Consider the following 13,425-nt stretch of genomic DNA (forward strand, 5'->3'; position numbering starts at 1 on the left):
AATCAACAACTCTTCCTGGTTTCATAGGAGGGGAGAAGTCATAATGTAAATCACTAGATTGAAGAGACAGGTGAGTAAAGGGCTCACAAAACAGACTCACAAGCAGAAACTGCTTCAAGAATCAGTGCCTGGGTAGGAAAACCTGAACTCTAATCCATGAATTGCTGGAAGCTCAGCATGGAGAAGTCTGAAGGCTAAAAACTCCAGGGAACCCAGTTATCAGTGTGGGTCGGGGGGGATGTTGGCATCCACAAAACCCTGAGATTTACCTTCAGGAGCTTGACCAGGTAGCCACAGTAAATATCAGAGAAAATCCCTTCCTGCTTTCAGCAGGGGGATGGAGAAGGAAAACATTTTGAAATACACCAGAGCACTCTAAACAGAGTCTGACCTCAGCAGAAGCTAGTTAGCCAGAGCGAACCTGCAGAGGTGTTATCAGAGCCTAACTGACCTGGGGAGGGGAAACACCAACTCCAGCCAGCTGCAGCCTACCATAAAGGAGAAGGGAAATACCCAAATCCAGACGGCTCTAATCTTCTCCCACCTAAGGGGTGAGAAAAAAACTGAGAAACACTTGTACAATTCACAGTCCAGAGGCATATGCTCATTAGAAGACTGGGGACCTAATCATAGGACTATGGTATGCTTCCTCTTCCCCTACACCTTCAAGATGTATTTATAGCAATTGCTTTTATTCAGTGCATCATATTGGCTCTCAGGAAGAAAATTACAAGACTTTCTAAAAGACACACACACACACACACACACACACAATTTGAAGAGACAGAAAAGGCATCAGAACCAGACGCGGCAGGGACATTGGAATTACCAGGTGAAAATTTAAAACACCTATGATAAATATGCTAAAGTCTCTAATGGATAACAAGGGCAATGTAAGAACAAATGGGAAATGTAAGCAGAAAGGTGGAAATCCTAAGAAAGAATAAAAAATTATAGAGATGAAAAATGGTGTAAGAGAAATGAAAACTGCCTTTTTCCCCCTCATGATTTTAAATGCAGGCCAACGTCTACTTCCTAGGCGGCTGTGGAAATGTACAGGGGTAGGGATGTTTGTTAAGTCGGCATGCTGGCCCATAGTAAATACCCAAATCAGTCACTGATTTGTTTACTGGTAGTATTCCTGCTGAAGATACAGCTGTGAAAAAGCAGCCAGACTCCTGCTCTCCACCAGCTAGCATACTGGTGGTCCTTACTACGTGAGTCCTGCTCTCTTACCAGTAAGCAGAAGTAGTGGTCCCTGTTCGAAGAAATCTAGATTAAAAATATTCTTTGGATAATCTAAAAACCTTCAGGAAAAGATTCATCTTCTATTGCAAGATACAGTTTTCACTCGATGAAACTATGATATTGTGATCATATCATCAATCAACTTTTCAGAGAGACATTTCTCTCCCTCGGGATTATTTCGCCCTAGAAGTGTGCACAGCGATGCCAGCCCTTGGTTTCTGGGGGGAAACACGATCCGCCCAGGCCCGCAGCTGCCTTCGCGCTCAAGCTCAGGCATGTGTTTGGTTCCAGGTTTATTAACTCGTCTACGTGACAGGGGGAGCCAGAGAGGACAGTCTGAGCACCCGGAGTAGGAGCGGGCCAGCGTTCCCCAGGGGCCGTCGCTGGAGAGGAACAGAGTCCTGGTCACCTGCCGCCCTCCCTGCGGACCGCCTCGCGCGCTGGCCAGGGTCTTGACCCACTTGGTTGCAGCTGCGCAGCTCAAGACGGAGACGCAGGGGGACCTCCCTGGGACGCATGAGGCCACTGCTCCACGCGGAACGAGGTCTCCTGGAGCACCTGCACCTGGCTGAGGGCGCCTGGAAGCAGGTAGGAGGGCCAGCCAGGTGTCGCCGTGAGCTTGAGGGGAGGGAACTGAGACCCCGAGAGGGGGGAGGCTTTGAAGCCATGTCGGGAACCCAAGCTTTTCAGATGTGCTCCTGAGGGAGGTTTGCAAACCTCTCACTTGCAAACCCTCCCTCGCGTCTACCCCAACGCGGCCGGAGAGCTTGGCTCCTAGACAGACTCAGCTGAGATGGGGCGGCTTCCGCTGGCCTGGGCTCAGTTCACGTTGTCGTCCTTGTTGTCCCTGCTCCAGGGCTGTGTCCCCCGCAGGGTCCTTGCGCTGTTCACCTGGTTTGCGTCGGGGTGGTTTTTACTCAGGACTCTCTGCTTGGCTTTCTGGGTGTGTCTGGAACCCTGTTTTGCGCCTGAGGCCCGGGTTTGCGTTAGGCGTCTCGGTTTGCGTCTGGATCCCGGTTTTACTTCCAGCCCTGGATTGAGTCTGGGTCGAAGTTTTACTCTTGGTGACCCGTCCTTGGGACTTTGGATGCGTGGCCTGCTCTTTGGTGGCTGGCTCTAGGGACATGCAGGACTAACTCTGAGGGCCCCCAGAAGACTATGTCTTTGCATACTTTTTAAAAAATATTTATTTTTGAAAGAGATCCAGTGCCAGCCAGGTAGGGGCAGAGAGAAAGGGGGTGACAGAGGATCCCAAGCAGCTCTACAGTGACAGAGAGCCCAATGTGGGACTTGAACTCTCTGACCTGAGATCATGACCTGAGCCCAAGTCATGGCACCAAATCCAGGCACCCCTAGATTTGTATACTTTAAAAGCTGCTGCCTGAGGGTATCTCAGCCTTCTGGCTTCTTCACTGCCTCTCAGACTCCTGACATTACCACTTGGTAGTTGGTGAAGCCAATCCGACCTTGGTATGGGGAGGGGAACCTGTCTCCGAATATCTAAATGGTGGCTGGTTATATTCACTCTTCCTAAGTGAATCTGTAAATGGAAATGGCCAGTTGTATCATTTGACATCCATTTCCAGAACTCTGGTTACAGCTTGCCAAAGAACCTGCCACCTCCCTGCGATTCAGTGTGCTGCAGCTGGGAAGAAGCATTTGCACTGAGTCCTGCTACATCCTGACCTATTTCCATTTTACAGGAGAACCTTGTTTCTATTCCTGTAATGATTTTAACCCCTCCAAACCTCGAAATTTGGCCCTTAAATCCATCTTAAATATCATCCTACCATAAAGAGGACACTAGTTTAACTTACCATAAATAGAAGGTAACTATAAAAATTATCAAAATAAAAGCCTAGTCGTGTTATTAAAATTTACCTAAGTCTCCACATCCTCTGGATTTAGAGCCTGAGTTGCTGCTGCAAGATAAAACTCTTCTCAGGTGATGAATAGGGACAAAGTCAATTTCAGCTGTGTTTGTTACTTTGTTTTTTTTTTCCTATAGTCACAATCACATTCACTTACATTTATAAAAATAGCATATTTGCTCCTTTCCCCACCCCCACTCCCAAGACTGGATTTTACTCAATATTGTCCGTGTTCACCTTCCCGGGGATATGCGTTGACGGGACCCGAACATCCCTAAGACATAAGGAAACTCTAGCAAAAATAATTTGAATCTTAAGGTCTATATGATTTTCTGTTTCTTTCTGAGTGTCTTTTTCATTCTTTTGCCATAAAATGGGTTCGTTGTCTCCGTATGTTCTGGAGAAAATCTGTCATAAGGACCTCACAAATTGGCCTGGCCCCTGTTGTTACATTCATGGGCTAGCTGGTATTTTGCTTCTAGCAACTTCATTGGTTTCTACCTAATCTAAAAATAATCTTCAGTTGGCTTAGTTTCCTGATTATAGTCCTCCAATCAACAGTCAAACTTGGTAAAACACATTCTAGAACTCTGGCTTAACAGAGCCTCTGTGTGGGGATAGTTAGATCTATCAAAATTTAGACCTGGAAGATGCCCTGAAGTAAATGATTTCAGCTAAACAGTAAATCTAGTAGTCAGAATGGAAGACAAGAGAAAGAAAATTATTTAGAGGCTACCATCAACAGACAAACATTATTAAATCTTTGTTTAAAAAGAACGGAGGAAAGAACAAAACAGTTATTAGTTTTCTAGTGAAGGTTTTTTATTCATTTACTTTTGTTCATTTTTACAGTCAGGACCAAGGCAGACCTGCATATATTTGAAAGCATTTACTTGAAGGATAAAGGGAAAAAAAGATTGGCAGTTTTGGAAAAGAAGGCAATATGTGATCCATTCAGAGTTAGGAACGGAATAAAATGTCTGCCTACTTTAGGTTTAAATGAGAACAGACTACTGAAGCTGTGAAAAAATACACAACACTTGAATCTCACCAGAAATACCGCATTATAGCAAATTTTTGAAAAAATATGTCAAACAGTACCCACCTGGAGGAGTAGAATTGACACTGATGTAATAGTGGCTGCATTTATTCAGAAGCATAGGGAAAAGGATTGTTTTCAGTTCAAATAGTACATTATTGGTTTGGTTTTTATTTTAACTTGATAATAAATATGTATAAGTATATACACATAGATAGTGTATGTAATATGTGTACAATATACATATAACACATACAATGTGTATAATATGTATATACATATAGGTATATATATGTATGTAGCACACACACACACACACACACACACACAAGCACATTGGAATGTTCAGCCATGAGAAAGAAGAAAATCCTGCCACTTGTGACATGGACAGACCTTGAGGGCATTATGCTAAATGAAATAAAGTCAGACAGAGAGAGACAAATACTATATGATATCACTTATATGTGAAATCTAGAAAAGCCAAACTCATAGAAACTGAGTAGAATAATGGTTACCAAGGTCTGGAGGATGGGGAGAAATGAGGAGATGTTGGTCAAATGGTACAGACAGACTTACAGTTAGAAGATGAGTAAGTTCTGGAGACCTCATGCATAGCATGGTGATCACTAACAATTATGTATTTGTATTTGAAAGTTGCCAAGAGAGTAAATCTTATTTCTTGTTCTCACTACAAAAAAATAAATGGTAATTGTGTGATGCGATGGATGGTTAGATAATGGTATGATGGTAATCATATTGCCATAGAAAAGTGTGTCAAATCAACAGGCTGTACACCTTAAACTTACACAACGTTATATGTCAATTACATCTCAATAAAACTGGGGGAGAAAGAGAATATGTATTGACTCAAAAGGAGCGTTAGACTTTACATTAAAGTAGCTACAGATCATGAAAGTTAAAAGTATTTGAATTTTAAGTGTAAAAAATATATAGCCCATTTTGACCTTGCATCATCAAACTGATTTGCTAATATAATATATATACAATTAAAAAGAAAACCTAAGCCAGTAATTTGAGCATTTTCTGAGCTGATCCTGAAAGCCTGGTTTTCAAGAGGTCAAGGAAGTACAAGTCATCCGATTAACTCTGTGCAGATGGGGGCACAGAAGGGACCAGACAGGTGAGAGGGTGCAGGTGACAGTCTTTTATAAGGCTCATCACTTTGACTTGTGAAGAAGAAAAAGTCACCATCTGTGCTGTCATCCTTGTTAACCTTCTACTCTGAGTGGGAAAGATAACCTAAATACTGAGAATAGGTGGATAACCACAAAGCAATATTTGCATCAAGGCTACTGAAAATCAAACTGAGGATGAGTAACCTTGTCTCTGTTTGTCAGGCTTATTATACATATTTTTGTAGACAGTTATCGTTATGACTGAGAAACTGTTTTGTGAGAAAATACAATCACCAACTCTGATTTAAGTTTGAAACTAGTCTAATTTAAGCATTAAAATTCCATTTTTAAAAGTTTATTTGAGATAGAAAAAAAGAGAGAGAGAGAAATAGAACAAGTGGGGGAGGGGCAGAGAGAGAGAGGAGAGAGAACAAAGCCCAAGTAGGCTCCATGCTCTGCACTGAGCCTGATGAGGGACATGGTTGGGGTTCAATCTCACGACCATGAAATCAAAAGTCAGTTGCTTACCGACTGAGCCACCCAGGCACCCCAAAATTACACATTTGGTGTTAGTGAGCTATTTACTCATAATGTATAACTATGGCTCTTATTTTTAATATCTAAGTAATTTTTAATAACCGATAAGGGAGACAGGAAGTAATTCTGAGTTTTATGTCATTAAACAAAAAGCCAAGGGGGCAATTTTTATTAAGTTAATATTAAGTCATACAGATTTTTTTGTTTGAGTAAAATTCTGAGAATAATACTGTCTTTTGCAATGATATGCATTTCAGGTTTATACTATTTGATTTACTTTCTCAGAACTTTGAAGTCATTCCTTGCTTTCTTCCTATCATACCCTGCTTGAAGGAAGAGAACTAATACTACTCAGATCCTCCAAGGTCTGTGTAAATATACATCACCAGTCATAGTAGTTTCTTATTTCTCTGGTGCCTAGAATTTAGTGTCAAGCCATGTGTTTGACCAATCTGTATTTCCCTGTGATTCCTATATCTTACGTTGAACTAGATACATCGTTCATACTGTTTAACTTACATATCTACCCAGTTTCCTACTTAGATTTCCTTGTCTCATCTCTAATACATATGAATTCTTATTAAATGTGTGTTTTTATTTGAGAGGCAATTTCATTATCCATAGGATAAAACTGACATTTCTTAGTGAAGCATGTAAGGTCTTCTGCGATTTGACCAAAGCTGGTATCCAGAGCCTCATCTCCTTTGATTCCATCTCATAGCCCATGTATCAGCCACAGCTATTGCCTTATAGTTCTTTACATACTAGTTTCTTAATCCAGAATGTACACATTTTACCCCTCTACTCTTCCAAGGCTAATCTTCAATACCCAACCCTGCTTAGCCTACATGCCTCTCTTATGGGAAACCTCCTGTAATTTTATCCAGCGCTCTCATTTTGTTAGAGCTTATCCTCAAGTAATATCTTCAGCAAAGGAGAGTAAATTTCTTGACTCGATGCATATTGAAGATATCTGTGTTATGTTCATATTTGAGATCAAAAGTAGATTTAGATAATTGTAAAGAGGCATTATTACAGATGAGGTAATTTTTTTTTCAGATTTACGTATAGGTGTAGTGTAACTCCAATTAAGTTATAAAGTTTAAAGAGAAGAATAAAGAATGATGTGTGTGTGCGTGTATACACACACACACACATATATATTCTTTTGTAATATATATATCTCTAAGCTGATACTCTTATTTTTTATTGTAATGCTTTATAAAATAATTTATTATAAATAAACACAATTTTTTACAAAGTTTTGACTTAAAAATTTTTTTTAATAGTTTTCTTTATTTTTGAGAGGCAGAGAGAGGCAGAGCATGTGTCGGGGAGGGGCAGAGAGAGAGGGAGACACAGAATCGGAAGCAGACTCCAGGCTCTGGGGTGTCAGCACAGAGCCCGACACGGGGCTCAAAGTCAGAGACCACGAGATCATGACCTGTGCCGAAGTCGGACACTCAACCTACTGAACCACCCAGGCGCCCCTGAAGTTTTGACTTTTATGTCTTCCTCTCCATTCTAGAATAGAAGACAGTTGTTGACAAAAATTGTGTCCTATGTTTTTTTTCTGAACATAAAGCGTTGCTATAAATATTCAAATACTAAACCACGGGTAATAATAATATTATTATTGACATATTTCCTCATGGTCATATTTTCTTAGTGTAGATAGATAATTTAATAGAATAAAGTAACATCTCCTAAGAGATAAATTCCTAAGTTAGGAGTCATAACTGAAAATTCAGTAGTAGCTTCATCTCAGATTCTGAATGTGATCTTCTACTCTTTGGATACTATAGCAATATCATATCTACTATCTACTACGTGCTCATTTTCTGATACCTTGAGACAAATATGCCTCTTTATAGGTGTTTTACAGAAAGTGATTAAAAATATACGTAGCCTTCAAGAAGAAAATATAAACTTTTACCCTAAGATTCCTGACGAGGAGCAAACAATAACAGGGAGTGGGTCCTGTCAGACCACACGTAAGAATTTTTCAGAAGTGGGAGATATAGGCCTATTGAGGAACCAAGGTTCAGTTGGAGAAAGACAAGACACAGTGTCAAGATTTAGCAATTTCAAGTTTTCAGTTAGGAAAACGTGTAGGTTTATGACATCCAGAATTGTGGAAGAGACAATTATCTCATTATTTTATTTATCTGAATATCTGTTATGCTTGCTATGAATCAAGCAGGAAAGGCAACAAGAAAAGAAACTCAGGTTCAAAGTCAGAATGGTCAGAAGTTGAGTATGTGCCCTTAGGCAACAGAGAACAAGCTGCTATGAGAGCAATCAAGGGCAGTGTTTAGGGAGTTCAATTCTCAAACGAAGTGCTTACACAACTATCAAAGCAAGGGAACATATAAACATGGGTAGATAAATCATTTGTAACTTTTAAATTTTATTTAAGATCTTTAATGTTATTTTTATGACAGGTTGATAAAATTTTGATTTTCTCATGATCATGTACTTGAACAAAGGGAAAATTCGGTGGATTTGGTCATCTGTATGTTTTATATACTTACCTTATTGTCATAGTCTCGGCTATAAATATTACTTTTCTCTAAATCCTGTTTCTAGTCCTCTCAATGCACTTAACTCTTAGGAAGATTCTATCAAAAATCACTCACATGTGTCCAGACTTCTATTTCTATTTTTTTGACCTGAAATTTCATTTGGAGATGTCATGGAGATTAAACCAAATTTAGAACCCCAAGTGATTGCCATAATAGAAAGGCAGAAGAAGAAAATAAATAATAGTGCTCCATTCATTCAAAATGTGTATTTCAGTTCTTAGTAAAATTAAATATAAATACAGGTTTTCCCCAATTATAGAGCCTTTCATGTTCACACAGAGGCATTACTCAATGTAATTCATCTAAACCAGAATTCTAGTAGTATCAACCAAATCCATTATACACACATGAATGTTAAGGCACATTAAAATTTAATTAATCCAAATAAGCTATTGTATCCTATTTTTTAATCTATATTATTAGAATGCTTAATGTAAAAATTCATAAAATTATTGAATATGTTCATATATATTAAATTGAAATTTTAAAACTTTAGTTCTCATTACTGCCAATGAAATTTTTTTTGCCGTATTATGCTACCATTCAATATATTATAGGCTAGAAAATCATTTATGTAACTGAAATATAAATGCCTAGAAAGAAGAACATGCTAAGAAAAAGATATAGAAGTTCCTGCTTGTATTTTGCCTTTTCTGGTTTGGAATTCTGATATCTAATAAAAACAAATTTTTTGATACTGTTAACTATTGAGCATAACTTTTGAAATTGACTATGTTTTATTCATTATTAAAAGAAAGTCAAAAGAGAAAAAGGTGTTATATAAATCTTTTTAAGATGTATCTTCCTCCTCTTGATGAGAGATGAACTTCTCAGTACCCTTTATTGCCTTTAATATAAATTTGAGTCTTAACAAATGCAGTATGTTGTTTCAACCTCTTTCCTCAAGACCTTAGAGTTGAAAATGCAAATGACCAGTTCACGTAGAGCCAAACTGCAAGCTTAGATGGCATGAAAGATTCATTATTGAGTCAAGAGGGAGTGAAGAATGAGAAATGAGGAGAGACAAGTAGAGTAAGACCAGAATATTCAGAGCCTTGAATTTCAGTATGTCTTCCAATGACCTATAGGCAACAGAGAACTATTACAATGTTAGTAGTGGGTAGCATGAAAAAAAGTGATTCATGAAGGTTAACCTGGTAACAGTGTCTGAAACGATGCAAGGAGATTACAGAATAAACTCCTTTTCATTTGTATGGTTATGTGAAGTCTGTGCTTTCATGACAGCATTTCCCTGTCCTGCCACCTGTTGGTCAAGTTTAAAAAAATTCTCTTTAAAGCCTATTACTGTAAAGGAAATTATAGATAAACTGAGATTAAGAAGGTAATTCTGAGTCATCCTTAGTAGCTGGAGATTCAGAGTCTTCTATCAGTATACCTGGTCTTAAGCAATTAGCTTGGAGATCACACACAGAAAGAAATCTTTAGAAGGATGAAGATGACCAAATGATTTAACGAGGATGTTAAAATACTTACACGTACATCATCTTTTAGGTACAGCTATACTATGAATTTTCCATTGACTTATTTGACAAACTAGAATAAATAAGTCACTTATTAATATAGATAGAATGTAGGGATGCATAGTAACCAGGAATGGCTGAAATTGACTTAGGGGAAAGTGCATTTGCTATCAACTCTGCAGATAGTGAGCCAAGTTCACTCAAGTCAATACCACTTTATCAAAAAAGTAGGGCATTTAAACAACATACCCAGAGTTAAAAGACAAGTGACAGTTTGGGTGAGAAATATTCTCAATTCTAAGAGGAATATTTTAACATTTTTAAAACTTAATAATAATTGGGGCACCTGGGTGGCTCAGTTGGTTGAGTGTCTGACTTTGGCTCAGGTCATGATCTCGTGGTCTGTGAGTTCGAGCCCCGCATTGGGCTCTGTGCTGCTGACAGCTCAGGGCTCTGTGCTGCTTCAGATTCTGTATCTCCCTCTCTCTCTGTGCCCCTTCCCCGCTCATGCTCTGTCTGTCTCTGTAAAAAATAAACATTAAAAATTTTTTTAACTTAATTATTAAATCTTAATAAATATTAAATCTTAAAAAAAGAAAAAAACACTTCAATTTTTAAATGGCCTAATAATGTTAAGAACTATTTTACAGGAAAAAAAAATACCACCTAGTTAGCCAATAAAATATGAAAATAAATTCAACCTCACAAGTAAACAGTGCTTTGCAAATTAATACACTGATACTTTTTTCCTCAACAAGATGAAAGCATTTAAACAGATGATGATATACACATTGATGAATTTTAGTGAATGGGAACTCATATTCAGTTTTGGTTTTCAGTGTACCTTCTATATTTTGCATCGTACTCATTAGTTGCATAGCAAATAATTTCAGTTTCAGGATCCTAATCTATAGAATTATTACACAGATGTTCCCTGTAGTGTTTTGTAATAGTGAAAACCTTTAATAACTTAAATATGATGCTTAAAAGAATAAGATAGATCTGTGTAATTGGCATGGAAAATCTCTATTCTGAGTGAAAGGCTGATGTAAAGTACATACAATGTGAAAGGCTGATGGTAAAATACATACAATGTTATTTCATTTCAGCTCTCAAAACCTCAAAGAAAAAATTGTATGTGCCTGTACATAGGTAACTGTATGCACATAACATATACATGTAACTGTGTGTATTTATTATTATTTGTATATATATACACATATGTATATTCCATGAATCTACACATATAATAAACATAGGGTTCTGGGAGAAATATACTAAAATGATAATAATAAATAACAGTCATTACTATATTTTAAAAAATTTTTAATGTTTTTTTATTTTTGAGAGAGAGAGAGACAGGGCACAAGCAGAGGAGGGGCAGAGAGAGAGGGAGACACAGAATCCAAAGTAGGCTCCAGGCTCTGAGCTATCAGCACAAAGCCCGACACGGGGCTTGAACTCACAAGCCATGAGATCATGACCTGAGCCAAAGTCAGATGCTTAACCCACTGAGTCACCCAGCTGCCCCAAAAGCCATTGCTATTGAGAAATGTGGTGCAGAGAATCCATCTAAAGCATCTAGCATTGTGCCTAATTGCTTTTATTAATCATTAGATAATTCACTTTTGCAACCCACTTCTTTCTTATTATATTTTCTGTCAAACACCTTATGTATTAATTTTTAATTGAAAAGGACCTTCATTTTTATATATTTCAAATTAATTAAAGAACTATTTTCCATCCATGTTACTGATTAACAATATATGTTCTTTGGCTTCTCAAAGATGTTGTCATGGCTGTCTGTTTACCAGCAAAGATCATTTGGGCTGGGCTGTTTCCCAAAATGTAGCCCCTTGGAAATTAGCTTGCTCTAAAGACTGTTTTTTAAGCATTTGAGTTTTTTATGACAAAATAAACTAATGCAATATAATTACAGATTTGTGAACTATCCTCAAATAGACATACCCTGAAATAGACATTTTCTCTGCTTAATGTTATTTTTTGTCTTCTTTTTCTTAAAACCTAAGAAGCTGATTGAAAAAAAAAAAGAACTAATTCACAGGAATATCTGAAATTTCCAAATAAGAAGTCAGAAAAATGCAAATGTTATTTTTCATAATATTGCTTTTCTAAAATTACACATACTGCATAATCAACAGTTCATTTAGCAGTCTATAATAATAGCTATGTGTTGTGTTTGAATAAATGTATTACATTTGTACTTCGCGTATTTCTGCAATTTCCAATTTCAAACCATCTAACTTATTTGATCATTAGCTTTCCCCCTTTTATTGACTAATGAAATTTATTTTTATTCCCAGTGAGAGTGAAGAAAAATGAAAACAAATATGCTTATTTCTCCCTTTCTGTCCATATTTTATTTTATTTTTTAAAAGATGCAATCAGCAGAAGTTTTTCTATTTAGGAACTTTAGGTGCTGACCACCATCCACCTTTGTCCTTTACCTCCTGAAGCTCTCCATCCCAAATTCCATTGTTAAACTACAAAAATAAATGGGTTCCTAATGACAGCAAGTTTCCTTCCTTCTTATTTTCTCTCTGTAACTGTCAGATTTGTGTTGAATGCAATTTAATATTGTAGACCCAACTGACAACATTAAGTCTCTATGCAAGTGTCATTACTTGGTGCATAGTGTAGTTGACACAATGGACTGTGGAAAGGTTCAGAATATAATATTTTCTTCACTGGTATTGTTGTCATCAAGCTCATATATATACAGTAGCAAGGCAATATTTCAGCCAAGATTGGAGGAGTGCCTCCAATCTTATCAGCCACTCCTTTAAAATGAAGTTGCACTAAGTTCTGTCCAGGGAAGTAAATTTTGCAACAAATTTACTCCAGAGGATATTTGAAAGCATAACATTTATGTGGAAACTTATCATGAGTACCATGCGGTGTTTCTGGTTCATTGGATCCCCAAGCCACTGAAGAGGCTGATAAGCAAATATAGCTAGCCATAGTATAAATTCAAGATTACCTTCTATGAAATGTGATTTAAAATAATTACTCAGGCTCACACTGACCTCATCCTGCTCTGACTTCTTGTTTCACTCTGACAAGGAGAGCTATTTTCTGCATTTTCCTGGATCACCATCACATATCATAAAATAAAGGCTAAACATCTTCAGCTATGTTCCAGGAGTAACAATAATTGTAATAATATCTAAAAGTAAATGTTCATTGTGGTCCACATACTGTTCTATGTCCATATGTTAATCCATTTAATCCCCACAACAGCCCTGGGAAGTGGGTACCTTATTCTCTTTCTGCAGACAGTGAAACTTGGACACAGTTTAATATTTTGCTCAAGGTCATTAGAAATAATATGCACAGAAGTTGAGATCCTAAGCAAAGCATTATGGCTCCAAAGGCAAGTTCTTAACCACTATGCTATACAGAAGGGGGAAACATTTTTATGCCAGTGATTCTACCAACTTGTTCTCTCTTCCTCACACTAGGTTCTTTGTCTGCTCCCATGTGTGTGTAGTCAGAGCACCAAAGTCA

At 37.7% G+C, this 13,425-nt stretch overlaps 1 pseudogene; it reads right to left on the minus strand.

The window, feature by feature from the left end:
* Positions 1-2,161: 2,161 nt before the first annotated feature.
* LOC124501947 (ethanolamine-phosphate phospho-lyase-like) overlaps positions 2,162-13,425 on the minus strand; it is a 44,006-nt pseudogene continuing 32,742 nt past the window's right edge.

The sequence above is a fragment of the Lynx rufus genome, unplaced genomic scaffold (assembly GCF_022079265.1).
Source record: "Lynx rufus isolate CCGP_SWC_20201006 ecotype Redwood Valley unplaced genomic scaffold, mLynRuf1.p SCAF_7, whole genome shotgun sequence".
Lineage (NCBI taxonomy): Eukaryota > Metazoa > Chordata > Mammalia > Carnivora > Felidae > Lynx > Lynx rufus.